The following is a 23,685-nucleotide window of genomic DNA, read 5'->3' as shown; positions in this document are numbered from 1 at the left end:
AAAACGGTGCAGCCTTTTCACAAAGTTTAAACACTTGTTCTCCTGAGACCCAGCAGTTCCATTCCTAGTTCCAGAGCCATGGAAACATGACCACACAAAAACGTAAACAAATTTCATAGGATTATTCATAATGTCTAAAATGTCTGTTAGCTGACTAATGAACAAACATGCTGTGGTAGTTCTACAGAGTTCTTCATAACAAGAAACTGTACTGATTCACACCATACACAGATGAACCTTGAAAAGCCATATACCATTTCATCCCATTTTTATGACAGTGTCACAGGGACAGCTGCCAAGGGCTATGGAAAAGGGAGAATAGAAATGACCACTAATGCGTGCAGAATTTTTTCTTGAATTGGTAAAAACCACAACTTAGACAGCAGGGAAGGTTCCAAAGCTGTGTTTATAAATCATGGTGTTGTACACTCTACAAGGAGGACTTTGTGGCATCTGAATAATAAATACATAAAAGAGGGGATACAATGATTCTTAAATCACCTGACTTTTGTTTTTAAAGGATTGATGGCCAGTGTATATTTATGTTCGGTTAAAAAGGAACCCTGATCTCCTCCTCACACACCTGCTTCCTTCCTCAAACCTCTCACCCACCTGCTCCCTGCAGACTCATTACTTTTCTGGCTTCTTCAAGAACACTAATGTCCAGGGATAAGCTGTGAGATCGGCTCAGGCCCCTCACCTGCTGTTTCATGCTCTTGTTGGTTTTGATAGAATAGTGGATAACCTTCATTGCTCTCTCTAGCAGAATAACGATGTATGGTCTCTTTGTTTCAGGGTTCACACATTTGTTTGCCTACAATAGTTGCAATACCACTAAATATCTGTTCCAGCTGTGTGTACCTCTCCTTCTCTGACACCTAAATCTCCCTTAGTGAAAACCTAAATCAAACACACAGAAACCCAAGCATTTTTAGGAAGCACTCTCTCACACAATATTTGTTAACTATAAGAACATGTCACAGGGGAGAAAATTAGCTTTTGTCCTCCTGAGTCACTGATATATAGGGAATGACCTGGGCTTGCACTAAAGGACACACTGTGTCATGCTGTGGGAAGCTCAACTACAGATGAATAGATGAATAGAAGTGGAAAACACAGTCACCGCATATGGTCTAACAGAAGACACATCTGAAATTTTATTTTTTGCGTATTTTAGGAGATGGTTCAAGTTCTGTAGCTTTTGGCAAAAAAAAAAAAATGCAAAAGCCCAACAACGCGCTTTAATTATTAAGGAGATGCTGCTGGGACCAGCAGCATGTCACAGTGGGTAGGATTAAGCCATTAACTGTGATGCCAGCAACACTAAGTGGAGCATTGCTCTTAGTGCTGGATGATCCTCTTCTGATCCAACTTCCTGTTAATGCACCCAGAAGAGCAGCAGAAGGACACTAGAGCCAAATGATGAGGACAAGCTAAGTGTCAGGGTAGGGCAGGTAGGAAGACTGTTGGAGACACATGGGCCAAGACACTTAGGCAAATCGCAGGTGGTGTGTAGCCACTATAAGCAACTCAGAAACTCCAAACTGATTATGCACAAAGCAAACTGAATGGGGAGTGAAGTGGGAAGGAGATTATGGGAAGCTTCTAAAATGAACCAAACAGAAACAGCACAGATCTGTCTTGCACACTGTATCAGGGATATGAAAGATATTTTAAGAGACAAGAATATAGATAAGGATAACTGTGCACAAGTTACTGAAGCACTCTGGGAAAGTAAAGGTCCTGGACTGCACTGCAAGGGGTCAACAAGAACCCATTAGCTTACAATTTGGATCTGGGCCAAAGGCACACAAAAGGCTAAAGAGACCATGCAACATCCATAGTTGATCCTCAAGGAAAACAGCAGCCAACTCCTCCCTACCAAATGATCAAATAAACAAATGTGGAGGGAAAGTTGAGACTTCTAGACAGAGTTTAGAATCCAGTAAAACACTGATCCGGCATCAGACTTGGTACTGGTCAGGACATTGAGTCAAAATGAATTTTCACTGGGCAGTCACAACCCAGTCTCATTTCTAGGCTGTATTACACAACAGTGAGCAAGAGAAAGTCCCTGTTCCAAGAAGTTAATGCTCTCAGGAATACAGAGTATACCAGATGGTGATGAATGCAATGGAAGCAAACTCTAGTCAGGGTCATGAGTGCAGCTTTGGGCTGTTGTTTTACACAGTAGAACCAGGACATGTGCATTTACTAAAAAAATAAATGTTTGGTCTTTGTGCCAAGCCCAAAGCTCTAGAGGTTTCTTGGATTTATTGTCCTTTACATGATAGCAGATGACTTTCTGGGGAAGAACGCTAAAGGCTGAGAGAATAGCTTCCAGAAAAGCAAACAACATGTAGAGGCCCAATTCTTCTCCCTCCATCTCCACCTCTGGAGAGAGGAAAAGGGATTAAGACTGAGCTTAATCATGGATACTAGTGATTTAACCCATTACATCCACAGTATGATGCTTCCAGGGAAAAACTGGTTAATATAACCATGCACCAGGAAGAAGGCACAAAGGTTCTACACATACATCTATTCTAGTCTTCCATTTGTTCTTGAGTTGTGCTCTTTATAATCAACTGGTAATTATAAATTTCCCCAACTCTGTGAGCTCTTCCATCAAGTTATTGAACATTTGAGTGCAGAGGCACAAAGGATGGGGCACAGTCAGCCAGGAGGTTAACAAACCATGAGAAGCAGGATCCAGGAAATGGGCAACGAGGAAAGCTAGCAGGGAGCCACACGTGTAGGGATCTTGGCCACCATGAGGACCTGGGAATTTCCTGAGTGCAGAGGGCCATTCGTAGAGTCGCAGGTGGATGAGAAGATAATTTCACCTAAGCTAATGTCACTGAGGATGGTGAGGTGAGAGTATACAGGACTCAGGGGAAGGCTGAGTAGAACTCGCTCAAGGCAACTGATAGCTGACCACTATAATCCAGACAAAATACAACAGCGGCTCAGTGGTAAACATGTTGAGTAGGGGTTAGTAAAAGAGAAGTCAGGAATGAGTCCTGGGGCTCTGCAGGCTAACATAATGCTTCCCACACTCACTTCCCGTATCTGACGACCAGATTGAATACTTCCTGAACTATTTCTCATTCAGCTCCCTGTTAACACACCCAGGAAGCATCAGTTGACGGCTCCAGCTGTTCACCTTCTGCCACCCCCCAACACATGAGAGACCCAGCTGGAGCTCCTGTTCCTGCCTAGATCCTACCCTAGCCCCAGTGTTATGGCCACCTGGACAGTGGATTGCCAAGGAAGATCTCTGCTAATCTCTGTATCTTTCTCCTCCTTCTTTCTCCCATATTTTCTTTTTTCTTTTCCTAATTACTGTTCTCTCTTGTACCTCAGTTTGATGTTAACATAAATAAAATTAATTTTAAAAATGGGAAACAGGAGAACTCAATGGTTTTTAGAGTAGACAATTGGGACAATAAAGTCAAAATACTTTGAAATGGTAAACGCAGTTTAAGTATCACACGTTTGAACATATTGATTTTAAGATGCTTACACATTATTATGAAAAAATAAGACAGAAGCCAAAAATGAAAAATCACATGAGTTCATCCTAGAAACATAAAACCACGAATCAACCAGAACACGGTGAGAACATACAGCCAGGGAAAATGCACAAAGCAAATGTATCAGAGACCGAAGCAGAAATTCAATAGGACATTCCTTAATTATGAACAATCTTAAAAAAAAAATCCAACAAAAGGAGGTTTGGGATGGAAATCTAAGACTTCAGGATGAAAAGCATAAAAGAATAAAACCTTAGTCACAGAAAATGATCCTTACTGGCCACTAGTCAACTTAATATGGTTCTCCAGAAAATGAAAAACAAAACAACAACAACAACAAAACCAAACAGGAACAGAAAGAGAGAGAGAGGGAAAGAAAAAAAAAAATGTATTCAAGAAATCATATCAGAACTGATGCATAGAAACCTTCAAAATAAAATCATCCAAGTGTCCAGAGCATAGCTAGGAAGAGCTAACCTTGTCATCTCACAACTTTCAAACATCAACAATTGTCTTAGCCTCTCATTAGTACCACAGAACACCCAAAAGACTCTGACCTTGGGGCCCATGTCATGGCCCAGCAGGCAGATAAATCTGCCACTCACAAACACTAGTGACCCATTTCCAAGTGCCGGTTTATGTCCCAGTTTGTTTGTTTGTTTGTTTGTTTGTTTTTGTCCTTCCTTGCAAGGGAAATATAACTATTGATCAACAGATCCTAGGTCATTTTTGAAATGGGTTTCACCTGTGTGTTCTTGGCCTTAAGGACAGAGAGTTACATACCCTCAAAGTCTGAAAATTTGTCTCACACTTCACAAAAGATGAAAGCTAGCAGGTACCAATCCACTTTTTAATCCTCTCTAACTTTCTGTTTGCATTTCTCAGGTATTAATCCCTCGGTGTCATTATAACCACATTTTTAAAAGACAGGATCCATCTTTCTGTAACCCTACAATCACTGCCATTCCCTCTAGGGTCCAATAATCCAATCATCCCTCAGTAGGAACAGAGGACTAGTTCCAGTCACACTGAGAATACTAAAACCTTAGATGTTCAAGCCCTTTACAGAAACAGCATGGTGTTTGTATAACCCACACACACCTGCCTATAGGCTTTAGACCACCTCTAGACTTGTTAACAACATACGATGCAAAGGTTACATAAATAGCTGCTTAGGAGTTGGGGTGGGGAACCTTTTTTCTAACAAGTATCACCTGGGTACTCATAATATCATTTGGAGGCCAAACAGAATGATCAACTTAAAAAGCACTGGATTCAGCATGGTACTCTAGTGGCTAAAATCCTCACTTTGCACAGGCATGTAGGCATCAGTTTTTGTCCTGGAGGCCCTGCTTCCCATGCAGCTCCCTGTGCCTGGGAAAGCAATGGAGGATGGCTAAGGCTTTGGAAACCTGCATGGGAGTCTTGGAAAAAGCTCCTGGCTCCTGGCCAGTTCCGGCCATTGTAGGCACTTGGGGCGTGAATCAGTGGACAGAAGATCTTCCTCTTGTTCTCTTCTCCTCCCTGTTTATCTGACTTTCCAATAAAAATAAATACCTAAATCTTTTTTTTTTTTTTAATAGCACTGTGGTAGATTTACTGAATTTAGATTCTCACTAGCAGTTGCCTTGCCAGGACTAGACTAAATTATTCTGTTTGTCTCTTTTTAAACTATCAATTGTTTTTATTATTTTTACATAATTGATTAGTGTGATCAAGAGCTACAGAAATGTGGGTGGGATCACCATTTCCACATTCTCTTTTCTTTTCCTTCCTTTTCTGCCAGCATCTTATGGCTGCCAGGCGAGACTTGACCTACCTCTGGAATACGGGCAGGAAAAAGTCCACACATGATCAGTTCAGCTTTTTCTCATAGTTTGATCCACAGTCAATAGATCCCATGAAGGTATAACATCCTGCTGTCCTTTCCAGTACAGTGTGTTTTATAACTGCAGGCACTTACTTTCTGATCTGTAATTAATAGGAAAAAAGTATCATCTTTAAAAGCTATAACAAATTTGTTTTTCTAAAGAAGGGTTAATTCCTGATGACAAACATCTTTCCAGATCTGAAGGATCTTCAGGCAAAGGACCTGCGCACTTGCAGGCATGGGGGATGTGGATGACTCAGGGAAGAGGTATGGGGTGTGTGAGAGGGAAGAACTCTGAAGGAGAACATTACTGGTAAGGAATGCTCTCTGGGGAACATCCATCAAACAGAACGCTGCATTTGCAGGTACACCAGGAGGCTGTGACCACGTAGTTTGGAAGAGGAAAACTGTAAGACTTAAGCTGGGCTAGCTAGTATTGACCATTGCACACCAAAGCCAGGTCTCAGCAAATGCTGAAGTGAAATGGGCCATACCATACTGGGACACAGCACCAGCACATACAAGCCCCAAGAGGAGGCAGAGAGCCTGGTGGGAGGGCTATGAGGATTCCCCTACTGGACAACTGCTTCTGCTGGTGAGTGTGAGGACTGGAACTGTGGCCAGATCAGGCTGGTAGGACTACAACCCTTGTCGAAATGCGTGTGAACTGGGTGAGGGAGAGAGCCAGGCTGGGTTGGCCAACTGTATCCGCTAGTTCAGACATAATCCAGAGTAAGGGCAGGCTGGTCATGCTTTGTCAGATGGCGATGTGCTGCTAGAGGCCAGTCCTATCAAGTTGGATTGTAGAATCACCTGGAGAGTGCAAGATCTGGGGTAGGAGGTGGGCCTAGTATGGAAACTTCTCAGATGGGTGTAGCTTTCACTGGTGAGCATGAGAACCAGTACTGAGGGTTGGCCTGGCTGGACAGGCAGTGGCACCTGCTGGCATGAGTGTGTCCTGGAGGGTGGGATCACTTATGTCGATTAGGCTTCAATGCTCAATGATATTTATAAGAGGTGAATGGGATGTGGAAAAGACCAGACCAGTTGACTACAGGCTAGGAGGCACATAAACCAGAATTGGGGTCTGGTCCAGTTGGGATCTCCCAACCTGGACTATTGGATTCAAAAGTCCAACCATATGGAGAGTGGTATGACCTGTGATCTGACAATGGAATGCATGTGTGAGAACTGAGCCTCCTCAGTGGCTTAGAAATAGCAGTGGATGACATATGCAGATGCACATGGAAGACTTGGCAGTCCATTGGAAACTGCAGAGGACATCTGGTACCACAGCAGAGGAAGACGGACAGAACAAGTTGGTCATCAACTTCTGTAAAGCTTGGCAGTGAATTTCTGGGTGAATGGAGACTCTGAGGTAGAGTATGTCTGCCATTGGACCTTAGAAGGATTTCTTCTTCCTTGGATCTTTGAGATTGACAGCATGTCAGAACTATCAAAACCACTTGAGCTGAACCCTCAGAACATGCTCCATATCAGGGACCCTGGGATGAGATTGAGTGTCCATTCCCCATTGCTGGGGCAGTTGGGAGGCTGGATGCGGCTTCTCCCTTTGTCTCACTGCTTTTCACAGATACAGGAATAAGAAAAAGGTGTGAAAATAATGGTCTTACCACTTTCCCCTAATCCTCGACCCTTTCTTGATCAACAATGTTAAGTGTCATCAAAAATAAAATTAAATTTGGAAGTTTAGGTCTGGGGAGCCTGCCTGGTAGGACACAGTTCAAATTACTTGTTAGGTCAGGGGGTGGGTCATTGTAGGCTGGGCTATGACATTAACTAGCACACAAGAGATCAGGTTTGTGGATAGCTCATGTGGGGGATTTGTGAGCTGGTCCCTATGGATCAGTTAGCTACCAGTTTTCTCAAGGGCTGTGGGTGGTGACTGGCAAGCTAGGTATGACCACAGAACTAACCAACCCTTAGGGATTAGGAATAAACTGGGCTGGTCCAGGCTGCAGCACCCACAGAGGATCCAAGGGGCTCATGAGTGAGGTCTGGGAATGGAGCTGATGGGGGAACTTCTGGTACTCCCCTACTGGACTGAAACTCCTACTGGTGAGCACATCCATGCACTTGTTGGCAGGTATGTGGGCTGACCTTAGGTGGTGAACTGAGCAGGGCCTGGCTAAGCCGTAGCACATTGGAAGTTGCCTGAGCCAAGATGTGGTGTGGCCAGGTTGCACTCTAGGCTACCACATCCTCCAATTTGAATGGGAGCCACGAATGAGGGCACACTGAGCAGACCTATGTTACATCACCCACTGCCAGGATTTGAGGATGAATGTGGGCTGGGCAAGCCAGGCTTCAGAATCCAATGACAAGGGTGAGAGCAAATCTTGGTATGCGTAAGATTTGTAGCTGGGAGCAGGCCTGGTAGAGATGAGGGGTCTCCGTGCTAGGCTGCAGTCCCCACTGGTTAGTGCAAGAGCCAGGAACAGGGATGAACTAGGCTGAACCACAGCTATAATATCCCTTGACATTTGTGTAGGCTGGGTCTGGGAGTGTGTCAAACTAAGTTAGGCTCCAACACCTGCTGGTGTTTATGAGTGCTAGAGTATGGAATGGGCTGTACTAGTTTGTGGCACCCCTGTTCCACATTAGAGCCCGGTCTGGGTGAACCAGGCAGGGCTGGGCTGTATTCACATGAGAGCCAGAACAGGTATGTCTAACAATAGTGCAGTGAATCTTGGGACTACAGTGGGCCAAGTCTGGCTAACCCAAACACCCATTGGTGTGCTCAACAAACAGGACTGGGAGCTGGTCTGACAGAAGAGCTTATGAAATCCCCTGTTATGACACTGTCCCAGCTGGTAAGCACGAGAACCAAAGCTGTAGGCAGTGCAGATGCGGCTGAGTTACATTACCCACCAACATACAAGTGGGTCAGGTTTATGGCCAGGCCAGGATTGGGGTCTGTAACACCAATTGGCAGGTGTGAGGGTCAGGATGAGGTACTTGCCAGACTGGGTTGCAAAGCAACACATAATTGCTAGGACTGGGGGCTGTCTGGACTGGACTAGGCTGCAGCACCACCCAGCATGGACTGGGACTGGGGCAGGGTGGACAAAGCCAGGCTGCTACACCTGCCGCTGAATGCCTGGACAAGATGGGCCATGATAGTTTGGGTTGCAGTACTCATCAACACACACAAGACCCTAGCCCAGGAGCAAACCTACTGGGAATGCTATGAGAACTGGGACTGGGGGCGGGGGGTGAACCAGTCTGGGCAAGACTGTGAAAGCTATCAGCCTGACTGTGAGCTGGTATTGGGGAAGGCCCAGGCTTGTCAGCACCATTGCACCTACTGCTGCTTGCAAGGCCCAGAATAAACGCCAACTGGCTGGTCTTTGTCACAGTATCCAATAGCAACTGCCAGTACAGGGTACAAGTCATGTCAGACTGGACCACAGTACTCCCTGGAAAATATAAGGTTTGGATTGGGCCTAATAGGCAAACTGTGGGTATTTGTCTGCTGGGCTGCAGCTCCTGCAGGTATGCATGACAGCCTGGACAAGTCAGCAGCAGCTGTCTGCATATGTGTGGACTGAGTCATGGGGTGGGGTTGGCCCAGCTAAACTGCAATACCCATAGGTATATACAGGAGCCTGTGGACTGTGTAACAAACCAGACTCATGGGCTGTACATACTGCCATGTGCAATAACCAGGGCCAGGGTTGGCCTGGTGGGGGTTGTTCGGTGTTGCCCTAACTGGGCTGAGCTCCCACTGGTGTGTTCAAGGTTCAGCTCTGTGGCACACTGGGGTGAGCAGGGCCACAGCTTTTATCCATTTCTATGGGACCTGGGGCTGGGGACAGAATGGACTAGGGAACTACAATCACCTGTGAGTAGATGCACATATGGGTGATGACTGAACTGGATCCTGTGCTAATTGGCACATGCAACAGTCAGGTTTGGGGTCACCTTAGGAGAGGTTTCTCAGGAGAATCCCCAACTGCACTGATGGACTCAGAAGTCTGGCCACAGTGAAAATCATGTGATTGGTGACCTAACCTTTGTATGTACTTAGTTGCACTAGAGCCCCTTGATTGCTGATGCTTATGCTATGGACAGCATGCCTAGGTGCATGGGGGGACATGACAGCCAGCTCATTTGGGCCTGCAGGGAATGTTGAGTGCCATGTAAGAAAATGAGAGCAGAACATGTTGGAAAACTCTCCTGGGAGCTGTCTGGGTGAGTGGATGCAATTGGGTGGACTCTGTCAGCCAACTGGCCTTGGAAGGATTTCCTCTAACTTGGAGCAGTGAAGCCAACAACAGCATCTTGGAACTATTCAAACCACCAGATCAACACCCTTGGAACATTCTTTTACACACTGATAAGAGACCACCGTGCCTTTACTTTAGCATAATCAGTTGGAAATTAGGAGAAATAAAGTGAAAACAAAAGGTGGAGTAAATTGATTTTATTTTGAGATGCTTGCTCCATTACAAAAAAAAAAAAAAAAAGTATTAAACTTAGTAGGACCCAAGACCTTCTTCTCTAACTGCATGCTTAAAGCACACAGGCCACTTGTCACTGACTTTCAACCAACGTGATGACCCGTTTTTTGAAGGTAGAGAGGCAAGACCCGGCCTCAACTCGAACTGATACTTAGGGTTTACACGTTCTCGTCCATCCAGGAAATGGTACAAGTCGCTAGGACGCGGCTGAGGGACACCGTTTTTTTCCTACTGATTTGGGGTTAGCCAAGTCCTTTCTAAATTCACCCTAAAGTGACCACTAGACAGCGTCCACCAGATGGCGCTGCTCGGACACCACCAGCCAAATTGGCCAAGGTCCATACCCGTGCTCCTCCAGTCCTAGCTCAGGGAGCTAACCTGGAAAGCCTGCATGTCATCACAGGCACCAGGACACGGTTTCTCAGTGTGAGCACCTCTCTGTGAGGAATGTCCAGAGCCGTCAAGTGGCCCACCCTGTCTGAGCTCAGGTTCCACAGTTGGCAACCAGGGGAGATTCTGTTACCCCCCAAACCTGTTCAGAAGCACCCAGGGAAAGGGAGAGCAGGCCTTGGGCGCTGACACAGTGAGCGCTTCTCCCAACTTTGGTTCTCCTAAGGAACAAGGTTTTCTCCCATCTCCACACAGTCTGAGGGAGGGCCAAACTCCTTGGGGGACACTTTTGATCCACCCAGTATGTGTCCAGGAAACCCAGAGTGTCACGGGGACCAGCAGCACACCTTTTCCAACAACACTTTACTCTCATGGTTACCAGGATGCAGCAGGGAGAGGAGGCATTGCGGCCAATCCCACACCACAGTTCCTCTGCCCAGGGGTGCCCTGGAATGCAACTGCACAAGTAGAGCCCACTGCCTGCTGATCCTGCACCTGGCCAGTGATGGGCAGGAGAGGACTGAACCCACACCTTTTGGCAAGAAAACAGCAGCACCAGGAGCAACACGCCCTGAGTGCTCTGAATGCCTCTGTGCTTGGTGAGGCTCTTGCCAGATACCAGCACTGTGTCCACTGCTGGGACCCAACAGATGGGAAGCCCCATTGCCCGCCCATTCCCACTGCGACATGCACCCATAGTCTGATTGGCATCCAAAGAATGGAGGCAGCGCAGACCCTCTTACCCCTAACCAGACAAGAGAGGATGCACTGGCGCCCTCGCCCTCAATGCAGGCATGTTCCTGCTGCCCACTTTCCTAAACAAGTGCGTTAGTCACTCCACAGGACAGTGACAGTGGTCTGCCTGCCTCCACTCGTGTTCACCAAGGGCAGCTCCACGAAGTGCGGATCCCACACTGAATGCAGTGATGATCACCACGGAGTCTCCAGGCATGTGTTGCCATGCCTGTGGAGCACCCCGGGCTAGTGTGCCCCTCTCCTATGTGGCTGGAACAGTGCAGAAACTTACCCAGAAAAACAATAGCATGATGACGGGCAACTCAGAGTCCAAGGCCATCTCCCCTTGGGCCTGGAGTCTGATACCAGCGGCCAGAGCCCCACCAGCTGCCTCTCTTCCAGCCTCGCATCTGGGCCGGTGCCCTGCGGTTATGGGGCAGGTGCCGCTCCTTGGCTGGGCACTTGTGCAATGGAGGTTCCAAGGGCCGAGGGCCAAGGTGTGGCGGCCGTTGGTATAGTTGGCCACAGTGGAGTCTCTGTGGTGGTTCTTTCTTGGCGGCCTGGGAAGTGCTAGTGTTAGTGAGTTTACCCTTGTGAGACCAGGAAAGGAAAGGATGTCCAGGTCAGGCAACCACAACTGACCAATTCTACAAGGCCTCAAAGTGAGCAGCCGCAGACTGGGGAGATGGCAAATGGAGAATTACATGTGTCTGTATTGCTTTTTTAATACAAATAAAAAGTGTCAGAATTTCGTGTAACGGTATCCCACAGTATCTGTGGGATTGTACTATAGATACAGTTATTATCTGTCATGCTTGAACTTTTTAATTCTAGTCTATGAGGCTGACTCCCAGGGTAGAAATACAGGTAACAGAAATATTTTATGTACAAGCATCAAGTATAGCTAACTATTTTTATTGATATGCTTGTGAGGCCCAATTTTACTAGTGCTAAAATGTCTGCTTTTGGACTAAGAAATGAAATCCATTTCTGGTTCCTTACCTATCCTGTGCTCAGTGCTTAGGCTTCACTGTGAATGAATGAGAAGTAAATTTTCAGCCACCTTGAATATTCTAAGTATGCCCTCAGTTGAGTGATATCCAATTCAGAGGTATAATGTTAGGTATGGTAGTGATTATATAAAATTCATTCAAAGTTAAAGAACTTAATATCATTACCAGAGAGTGATGTTGTTTGCACCTTGATTGAGGAAGGGTAGGGGGATATAGTTACTAAGACACATCTCATTCACTGTACCAAAAATGGAAAGAGCACTAGACAGAGATTCTGTCCCCATATGCTGATGTTGATGGGGTGGGATGCAATCCACTTTCAACTTGGCTGAAAGTGTTCAACTCACCTGCCCCTGTCCCACTAAAAATACTAGAAAGTGAAGAAACCAAGACCCTAGATCCAGCTTCATTCCATGGTGGTCAGGATTGATACATGTTGTGATATATATATTTTTTTCTTTACTGAAGCTTATTTTATGGCCTAGCATATGGTCCATCCTAGAATAAGCCTAGTGCATTAATGACAAGAATATGTGCCCTGCAACTGTGGGGAGAGATGTTCTGTTAGTATTCATTAGGTCCACTTTACCCATTGTGTGGATCAAGTGTGTTGCTTCTTTGTGGATTGTCTATCTAGTGAGGCTGTCCACTGATGAAGATGGAGTGTTGAATTCCTTCATCATTATTCTATTGGAGTTTGTGTCTTCCTTTTAGATCAACTAAAATTGTTTTAAATATCCAGATGTCCTGACACTAGGTTCATATACACTTCCTCTAGTCATTTATTTTTTCAAAGTATCTATTTTATTTCTTCTTATTATTTATTTTCCATAATAAACTTTTTTTAAGGTATAGGGTTCTTCCCTTCCTTTCACATTGCTCTCTTTCTGCCACTTTCCCCCAAATTATCATGGTAGTATAGTCCCTTAGCAAGAATTACAAATTTAACTTTTATGTATTTCATTGTGTTATGGTGTGCTAGGTATAGGCAAAGGAGTAAATCTAATATTGTACTGTAAAGGCATATTTTAATGTTTCATTGGGAGTCCTACTTTTATTTGTGATTGTGACGTAGAATATATCTTTACTTTCTGGTATGCTGTTCTCTATTATGCAATTCATTGAAGAGGATATCTGTATGCACGGGTAACTTACAAATATTTATTTGGTTTAGAGAAATTGTTCATATTATTTGCATAAAATTTGTCTTATATCAAAGAGAATATATGGTACATATCCTTTTGTACTTATTTCACTAGGCATAAAGGTCTCCAGTTGTGACCATTTTGTCATAAATGGTAGGATTTGATTCTGTTTATGACTGTGTAGTATTCCACAGAGCAGATACACTATTTTTTTATCTATTTATTTGTTGACAGGCATCTTGGTTGTTTGCACGTCTTTGTTATTGTGAACTGTTTTGCTATAAACAAAGGGTTGTAGGTTGATTTGTCATATGCAGATTTCATTTTCTTTGGATACATTTCCAGAAGTGTGATAACTCAGCTGTATGATCAATTCCTCTTTATCTACACCACACTCTCCAAAGTGATTCCGAAGAGGCTGCACTAGTCTACACTCGTACCAACAGGGAATCAGGTACCTTGTTCCTCACATCCTCAGCAGCAGTTGCTGTTAGTACATGTGTGCATATAGGCAGTACTCACTAGAGTTAGTTGGAACCTCCATGTGGTTTCAATCTGCATTTTCTCTAAAATTGATGAAGATTGAACATTTTTTCCATATTTCTAATTATCATTTTATATTTGCTCATGTCTTTTGTCCCTTTTCACGATTATTTGTTTTGCTATTATTGAGGTTCTGTGGCATTTTTATATCATAGGTATTAGTCTCCTGTTACTAATAGCTTTTAAACATTTTTTCCCATTTTCTTATTTGTCTCCTTCCATCCTTGACCATTTCCTTTGCAACACAGAAGTTTCTGCTTTGATATTGTCCCATTATTAGTTTGTGCTTCTGGTATGTTTTGTAAGAATTATTTTCCTGCACATGACATGATAGCCTAGCAGCTAAAGTCCTCACCTTGCATGAGCCATCATGCCAGAGGACCACCAGTTCATGTCCCAGCTGTTCCACTTCTGTTAAAGCTCCCAGCTTGTGGGCTGGGAAAACAGAGGGTGGTCTAAAGCTTTGGGACCCTGCACCCATATGAAATACCCAGAAGGGGCTCCTTGTTCCTGGCTTTGGACCAGTTCAGCTCTGGCTCTTGAGGCCATTTGGAAGGTAAACCAGACCAGTGGGTAGAAGGACTTTCCTTCTGTCTCCCCTTGTCTGTGTAAATATGACTTTCCATAACAATAAATACATGTTATTAAAAAAAACTAGTTTCCCTGCACTATATATTGTAGAGTTTACCCTATGTTTCCTCCAATAAATTAATGGCTGGGCATGGGCTGGGGCAAGCTCCACGAGCCTGGAACACAACTGAGGTCTTGCCTAAGAGCAGTAGCAAGCCAATTCTGTGATTCAACCAGGCTCTGTTGGTGGGAAGCTTCAGGAGGCAAAGCTGGGAAAATTGGCCAGGAATGCTGATTGAGGGATGTGGATATCTCAAGAAGCAGCAGCCTGAAGATCTTCTCCAGAATGGAGGGAGGTCTTTTTCTACAAGATGTCTCTTGCTGAATTGAAAGGAAATGCTGGAGAAAGAGAGAGACATGGAGCAAGAGAGAGATCTTCCACCTGCTGGAAGATCACTACCCAGAGGGCAACAACTGCCAGAGCTGAAATGATCTGAAGCCAGGAGCCTCTGCTGGGTCTCCCCCATGGGTACAGGGCTCCATGGGCTTGTGCCAACCTCCACTGTCTTTACAGGCAATCTACAGGCAACTGGATCACAAATGGCTTGCGCAGGATAAAATCTGATGTCCAGAGGGGACCCATCTGCTTGCCATTAAAGTAGGAGCTGTTCGAATCACTGCACTCAGCCATCTCTCCTCCCTAAATTTCCGGTACCACTCTGTGGCCAGCTCCAAGGCAAGCCATGGATGGGCAGACCTGTGGGACAGCAGTCAACTTGCAGGTTGGGACACAATGAACCCCCTTCTGTAAGCTTGGGCTTCTACTCTTTGCTGCCCTTCTGAGGTCACTTTTCTGCTGAGGCATACCATGGCAGGGCAGCATGTAATGAATCACGAATCTGGGTCCTTGACAATGCCAGCACAAGCCTAGGAGGATTTTGGTCTCCTGGATTCCATGTGTATCAGCATCAGCCAGTGGACGCACTGGAGGCATGAATCAGTGCAGAGAAGATGGTCTGTGTCTTTCTGTTCTGCCTCACAAGGGAAAATACATTTGACCATTCAGTTTTTCTGTGTTTTGTTTCCAGCACAAGTGAAGGGCCTGGCATGATGACTCCATTGATTAATCCTTCCCTTGTAAGCACTAGGATCCAATATGGGTGTCATTTTGTATCCCAGTTGCTCCACTTCACTGCCAACTGCCTCCTTGCAGCTTGGAAAGGAAACAAGGATAGTTCCAAGTCCTTGGCAGCCTGTACTCACATGGGAGAATTGGAAGGCGCTCCTGGTACCTGGCTTTTGATTAGTTCAGATCTGGCCGTTGTGGCCATTTGGGGAGTGAACCAGCAGATTTAAGATTTCATTACCTCTCCAGCTCTGTAAATATGTTTTAAAATAAGAGTCGATAAATCCTACAAAATAAATGCCTCTAACCATCTGGCACTTTTTTTAATTCTATCAAGAAAGTGAAATTTAGGGGAGCTGGCCATGTGCCTGGCACCCCATATGGGTAGATGATTGGTTTCCCAGCTGCCCCACATCCCATCAAGCTCCCAACTCATATTCTAGGAAAAACTGAAAATGATTCAAGTCCTTGGGCTCTTGCACCCGTGAGGGATACACGGAGAAAGCACCTGGATACAGTGTGGCTCAGCCCTGGCCATGCAGCCATCTGGTGAGTAAACTAACAGATGGAAGATATCACAGTAATCCTGATTTTCAAATACATGAATCTTTAACAATATATAAAGTATAAAACCAAGAATCTAGAAATTGCTTGCTGTTAGGGAGTCTGTTTTGATCATTGGGACCTGGTCAAAGTCTGAGTGCAAGTAATTGATCTGTGCTATGGACATAAGTTCTCAGAAGAATTTGTCAAGAGGGGCTGCACAAAATGGCATAGTGAGCCCATGGTTCACCTATAAATGTTGGCATTTCCTATGGAAAGTGGGTCTTGTTCTAGCTGTTCCACTTGTGTCCCAGACCTATGCTTATAGCCATGGAAGACAGTTAAGAATCACCCCATTTTAAGGACCCTGCACCTGTGTGGGAGTGCTCGAAGAAATTCCTACCTTCAGATGAGCTAAGCTGGGGCCCTTGCAGCCACTGGGGAGGTGAACCAGTGCACAGCCACTGGAGAGGAGAACCAGTGCACAGATGATCTTTCTGTCTCTGTTTCTCTCTGTACATCTGCCTCACAAAAAGATTATAGTCTGTCCAAACCCAAACCTTCTAATCAAGGTGCAGGGTTCTGTGTCCTGGCAGAGAGAGCTTGGAAGACACAAGTGAATGATGCCCACAATGGAACAGGACCTACACCTCCTGTGGGGAGGTGGCTGAAGACGTATCAAGTGTGTGAGGGTCACAAGACAAGACTCTGCAGTGAACGGGTGAGGCAGCCAAACTGACTGCCCCCTTGGGATGCACATGTCTTCTGAGGTATATAAATGGGGCCACAAAGCTGTCCTGGAGCCAATGCTGTGGTGAAGGCTTTGGTAGCCAGGATACCATCCCCTAAGAGCTACAGAGTCTATACCCAGCTGTGCCACTTGCTATGCAGCTAGCTCCCTGCTGGCCTCTGGACAAGCAGCAGTGTGCAGTACTGAGCCAAGGACCAGACGGCCTGAGGGCCAGAGAGCTAGAGAGCCAGAGAGCCAGAGAAAAGGGCAGGAGCCCCAGTTGGGGTGGAAAAGTGAGCAGGGGACCTGTTGGTCATTGGGGCCTCCTATTAGGACCCATCCAAGGCCACAGGGTGGTTGGCGTTCATGACGGACATGCTGGCCAGACACAGCAGAATCAGGGCCCACTGCCAGAAGCCTAGGTGGGCTAAAGGGGTTGCAAGGTCCTTACCAGCATACGCCCAGTGCAGGCTGCACAGACAATGGTGACAAGGCATTCAGGAGCCCGAAACCTGGCTTTGGTCTCTGACAGGGGCCAGAGCTCCACACCTGCTGGGGTCCGTGTGATAGGCATGAATGACAGAAAGGTGTGGAGAGTATTGTTCCATTGCAGGCAGGGCTGCAAGGGACTTCCCACTGTTTGACAGGGCCCAGGCGGATGTGTCTACGACCACCTGAATGCAGCTCCGCCTTCCTTTGCATGGACACCGGACAACCGCATTGAGATTTCTGTAATCTATTTAGGCATTGTCTGCCTCTGTGGAGTTAATGTTTAATATCAATGTGAGCTTGGAAGCTGATGTTGGTGATATCGTTTTTAGCCAAAAAGCCTCTCATTATTGCTGTCACGGCTGTATCCTGTGACAATATGCTAATCAAGGGTGCTAACTCACCCTTTGATCCTATGCTAATCAAGGGTGCTAACTCCCTCTTTGATCCTATGCTAATCAAGAGTGTTCTGTCCTCAGGTGTAGTGGGGATCTATTTTTCCCTCTTCCTTTGATCTTGAGGCCCCTCCTGTGAAGTTCTTCCTTCCTTGACTGACTCAAGACTAAACTGTAGAATGAAAATTGTGATAGAAATATGTTACTGATTAATATGTGTCATCTATTGAGAACTTTTTCCCAACTACGGTGCCAGGATGTATAACATCCTGGTTTAAGGTGAAACAAATGGCAGAGTTATCTTTAGAAACACCCATTTGACCATGACGTAAAGAGTCTAAGCCAAAGTTGGACTGATTTTGTTTAAACAAAGTGGACAGCTTTCATGCATTGTCCATTATGATAATGAAATCCTAGTGGTCCATCTTTCTTTCCTCTTTGTGCCTCATCCACACACCCTTTGTGAGTTCTGAACTCAGCTGGAGCTGGACTCTGGCACACACCCACCAGGAGGAGGCAGCTGGGGCTGCAGGTGGCCACACCTACAGCGAACACGCATATGCCACATCACTGAGATCATCTCCCAGGAGGAGGTGCACCAGGTACTGGTTGCTGGGCAACGAGGCAAGCCACTTCCCTGCCCTGATGAGTAATCCCTCCTTGTGGTCCACGGGCAGGTCCCCTACTTCAATGTCTTTGTAGTTAGGTTAGCAGGTGTGGAGGGTGTATAAACGGGGACACAGACGGGAGAAATACCATGATTGTTCTTCCATAGACCGCAGTGTACCGGGATTAGGATGGGCACTTTAGGGACACAGCTGCTGGCTGGAAGCCTGGCTCAAAGCTTTCTTCCCTCCCTTACCTGTGTTCCCTTCAACTCTTCCATGAGCACTGAGCACTGCCAGCTTTTGTCTCCTTTAGCTTTGATTTGATTCTCTTTGTCTTTCTCCAGGACTGATTTCTTTTCATTGAAGGGACAATCGACAGAGAAATAGAGATACAGAGAGGATCTTGTGTCTGCTGGCTCATTCGCCGAGGTGCCACAATGGCTGGAGTTGAACTGATCTGAAGCCAGGAGCCAAAAGCTACTTTAGAGTGTCTCATGTGCTGCAGGCTCTCAAGAGCCTGGGCCATCCTCAACTATGTCTCCAGGCGACAACCAGGGAGCTGGATGGAAAGTGGAACAGTCAGGACTCAAACAGCGAGTTTGAGAACCTGTTGGATCCTAGGTTCCTGGCATATTTACAGGGCCAGGATTGAGCCACTAGGCCATGGCACTGGGCCCCATCTCTTTTGTCTTTTGCCTGGCTGAAATTTGTGGGAAGCTGGCCCTGCTTCTTTCTCAGGTCTTCCCAATGAGGAAGGTTCTCTACAAAGAAGGGGTGGGGCTTCACTTGTGCATGTCCTTCATCTTGGCTGTGTCATAACTCAGGGGGAACTGATTTGTACCAAGGAGTTGGGGGAATCAGGTCTTTCCGGCCTGGTCAGAATTGGTTGGAGTTTTCCGGATGGAACTTGAAGGTTGGTCTTAGAGGGGAAATAGATCATTCAGGAGACCTGAAGAATATAGTAGTCCATTCCACAAAGAGCTAAAAATGATAGCTGGTTCTGTTGCCAGTAGGTGCAATTTGGTCCACCCGTAGTTCCCACCTTGCATGCTCCAGTAGCTGGTGTTTCCTAAATCTGACTCTGAAGACCCCATGTTTGTGCCCAGGCCTGACAATTCCCTGTACTGGCCAGTGTTCAGCCTAGTTGTAAAGACTAATGGGGCTCACCCTTCCAGACTGCCACCTGACCTTACTCTCTCCTCTCGTGTTTGCCAATGGGTGCAGCCATCATGACTGGTTTGCTACCTCCCTATCCTCTGCAGCACCCGTAGCCTGATTAGGAATTCCATATCCATGCCCAGTTGCATCCCGCTTAAGTGCCATGGCTGCTACAGCCAAGATCCATCCCCCATGCTCTCGTAGCAATGCTAGTGGCCAGGGTGTCCCAACAGGCACTTGCTTCCAGTTTCTCCTGGTCTTTACAGAAAGAATTATAAGAATTGAAAAGATAACTATGCTGAGTACTGGTATAGTAAACAGAATTGGCATTAGTCAGGCCCAGAATGCTCCTCTGCCTGTGGTTGCTTTGCTCCCAAAAACATTATACTTGCATAGATACAATACAACTTAGGTTGTTACATGTAGCTAGGCTTTTATATTTTTTTTGAAGTTATATTTAGAAATTATTTGAGAGGGGGAGACAGAAAAATAGTGTATTTTTTTTTTTTTTTTTTACCATGTAGGAAGGAATCTTCAAGAAATTCAATTGTGGGTATCTTTTTAAACAAAGGAACTACATCCAGGTTTTCCCAGCTTGTCACTTCAAGCTATTACTGAATACACCAAGAACAATTCTTAACCTGAGCAAATAATTTTTTGAAGACACTTTTAAAAGATGTGTATTTTACATAACATAATACAGTATACTTGTCTTTTAGTTTGTTTATGAGAGCATTCATGTTGTGAATGCAAGCACAATTATAAAATATCAAATATGCAATAAACTAACATTACCGAATAGAGAGAAGTGGTACATGGAAACTTAGTTACCCTTTGGATGTATGCTACAATTAAAATAAATCCCAGTGAGTTACAATGTCAGCATCTAAAACCATGACAAAATCAAATGAATATGCACTTTTAAAAATTTATTTACTCATTTGATAAGTTGAAGAACAGTTTGCATTTTCTGGATCATTCTTCTAAAGTCTAAAGTGCTGGAAGTGTCATACAAATTCCCTGTGTTTGGTACGGACAGTGGTACTTTAATTAACAAAGTGTATGTTAGGTTCTGTTGTGGCTAAAGTCCTCACCTTGCATGTGCTGGGATCCCATATGGGGACCAGTTCTAATCCTGGCAACCCTGCTTCCTATTCAGCTCTCTGCTTGTGGCCTAGGAGAGTAGCAGAGGATGATTCAAAGCCTCAGGACCCCGCACTTGCATCAGAGACCACAAGGAGACTTCGGGTTCCTAGCTTCAGATCAGCTCAGCAGCAATAACTTCTGCCACTTGCGGGGTGAATCAGCAGATGGAACATTGTCCTCTCTGTCTCTCATCCTTCCTGTATGTCTGAATTTCTAATAAAAAAAATAAAATAAGTCTTTAACAAAGTGTATGATAACAGGGATTTGGGCCAAAAGTAGAGCCAGCATTGGAAACGTGATACTCCAGTATGAGATCCAGGCATCAAAAACGGCATTATAACTGCTGTACCAAACTCTTGTCCCTGGCAGCCTCATTAATAAACAACACAAAAACCAAAAAATCAAATAAACAACAACAATAAAACTGGGTCCAGCAGAGTTGCTCAATTAGCTAATCCTCCCACTTAAGCACTGAGATCACAGATGGGAGATGGGTCATTTCCCAGCTGCTCTACTTCCCATCCAGCTCCATGACTATGGCCTGGGAAAGAAGTAAATGATTGCCCAAAGCCCTGACATTCTGCATGCATGTGGGAGAATCCTAAAAAGCTCCTGGCTCCTGGCTTTAGATTGGTTCAGCTCTAGCTATTGCAGCCAACTAGGGAGTAATCCAGTTGATGGAAGCTTTTCCTCTGTTTCTCTCTTTCTCGTTCTGTAAATCTACCTTCCAATAAAAATAAATAAAACACTATAGTTACAATGGAGAAACATATTCAGTTGAACAGCTTTAATATTTCTTTCAAGTGTTTTTCAATAAAAGACTTTATTTCAAAGGCAATTAGTTGGAGAAGGAATGAAAAATATTTTTTTGTATAAATTTATTTTAACTCACGGCTTTTAATATCTTGTGCCAACAAAGAGTCCCATTGTGAATGTGGTTAGGAAAGTCTCACTCTTTGCAGATACAAGAGGGTGATGTTGTCACTGAAATGTGTAATACTGGACTCTGAATCGTAATGCGATGTCACATCTGGGGTCTTGCCTTTGTCCTGCAACAAAAGGCTATATTGGCTTAAATTTGCCTCTCTGTTTCATTCTGCTAAAGGATTGGAATGCCTTTCTCCTTTGGTTCAATGATTTGGATTTCTGTGTTTCAGAGATGAAACACTGAAGCTTATCAGCAACACCACCAAAACTCCAGACAGTACACTGACCAACATGCAGACCAGGGTGCTGTTCCAATTTCCATAGACTCTGTCTCCTCACTGCCCAGCATGTATAGCCCATGAGTCAGTACTGGCCTTCACTGTGACAGGCATAGCACTGAGTAATGGAGAACTTGAGGAGCCCTTAATTTCCATCTTCCTCTATTCACTCTGTCTTCAGCAGGCAGAACAGGATGCTACCAATATGCTATGGCATCTCACTTCTTCCTCTTCATTGTTCCTGTGTGTTGTGGTTCATCTGTATCAATCTTCTGTAGAATGCCCCACAGGTACATAATGGCGGAGCCAAAAGGGCCCTGTGTTTGTATCCTGACAGCCCCCACTCAGAAGACTGGTCTGACACAATGCCATAGGTCCCAACATGTGATCCTCACGCAAGGACACTCAGAGACCAGGGCATGATCTCTAAAGGGTCATCAGATGGAGTACACATGGATGGAAATATGTGTAGAACCTTGTATACATACAGTGTAACCCATTGCCTAATCAAAGATGAGTGAAATGGAAGAAGAAATATAGAAGTATAAAAAGCCTTGGCAATGTCTACTATTGTCCTTAGCCAGGATCTCAAGTCCCAGAAAAGATTCAGGGCAAGGTTCATGAACTCAGAAGAATCATGCATTGCACATTGTGTTCTGGGGAATTTGACTCCATTTTCTACCTGACCTCTGTGTTTAGGGTAAAGCACATGACACTGACCACTTGGGTCTGCTCTGTTGTCAGCAATTAATTCCAGGAGTGTCTGTCATGTATTTGTGCCTACTGTGGTGTTAGTTTAAAGCTAGACCATGTTCGGCCTGAGCCCCTGACACTCTCCCTGTTATACCCTGATAGATTGGGAAGTGGACACCATGGGAGGAACAGCCATCAGGGTGAATGTGCTCCCTTATGTGGCTGACACCTATTCTTCCCCCAGTCCCTGGGACAGCAGTTACAGCCATCTGCATAAAACATGGGTGAAGCTATTACCTTCTGTGACATCATCCTCTGTGACATCATCCTGTGTATTGGGAATAGGGAGGGGCATGTCAAGCAGAGGCAGAGCAGGGTGAGTCCCTGGGTAAAGGTCATGCCCTGTTGGGAGAAGACCTGGGGAAGGGTTTACAAGGGCACACTGGATTCAGATGAGGGAATTCCAGAGCACAGCAGATGTAGATGAGGGAAATCAAGGAAGTACAAAGAGTGAAATGGTGCCTGTGGAAGGAAGTAAGGCAATGTAGGACAGAGGATGGAGTGAGGGTGGGTTGAGCAAGGGCAATTGTGTGTTGAGGTTGTACATGGGAAGGCGAGAGTGGGTCAAAGATGGGTGCTGGCAAGGAGAGGAGAGTATAGGCAGACTTAGGGTGGATTGTGGATCCCAACGAACCAGGACATGATCACAACCACAGGGCGAGAGTGACAGTGGGCGGGCTCAGGGTGGGCTGAGGCAGGGTGAGAGAGGGTAAGGGCGGAAGAGGTTCTGTTGAATTGAGTAAGGGTGAGCAAAAGTGAACTGATGGTACAATGAGGATGTGCTAGGGTGGGCAGGTGTAGGCCAAGGACTGATATGGGTAATGAGATGGGGATAACAGGATTGATGGTGGCGAGGCTGACATGGAACAAGAGGTGGCAGCTTCTAGGGCTATTGGGGAATAGCTAAAGCCAGGGTCTGGTAGGTTACATTGTAAGCCATCTTAGGCAGTCTGGGAAGATGGGGCTAGCCAGCGAGAGTGTTGCAGATTTTCCTTCACTACTTAGTGAGAATTTGGGTTCATGGAAGTATGTTCCTTCAAAGGTTAGGGAATGTACTTTTGCCATTCAGTAACATGTGTAAAACCTTTTGTTTCTTCTTTAGTTCTCAGATTTCCCATGATAATTTATGTCCATTTCAAATTCTAACATTTTGCAGTTTCAATAGGATAATCTTGATTTTCTTCCTAGTATAGCCTCATTATTCAGTCTTATGATATTACTATTTTTCCATTTCAGGATCTTCACA

The 23,685-nt window shown here is 45.3% G+C and overlaps 1 pseudogene; it reads right to left on the bottom strand.

Moving 5' to 3' along the window:
• The window catches only part of LOC121152788, a 52,749-nt pseudogene that overhangs the window by 4,334 nt on the left and 24,730 nt on the right, over positions 1-23,685 (bottom strand).

This window comes from Ochotona curzoniae, unplaced genomic scaffold (assembly GCF_017591425.1).
Source record: "Ochotona curzoniae isolate NIBS_2020 unplaced genomic scaffold, NIBS_Ocur_1.0 contig_2657, whole genome shotgun sequence".
NCBI lineage: Eukaryota > Metazoa > Chordata > Mammalia > Lagomorpha > Ochotonidae > Ochotona > Ochotona curzoniae.
Note: the sequence above shows the minus strand (reverse complement) of the source record. Positions and strands in the feature narration are given on the sequence as shown.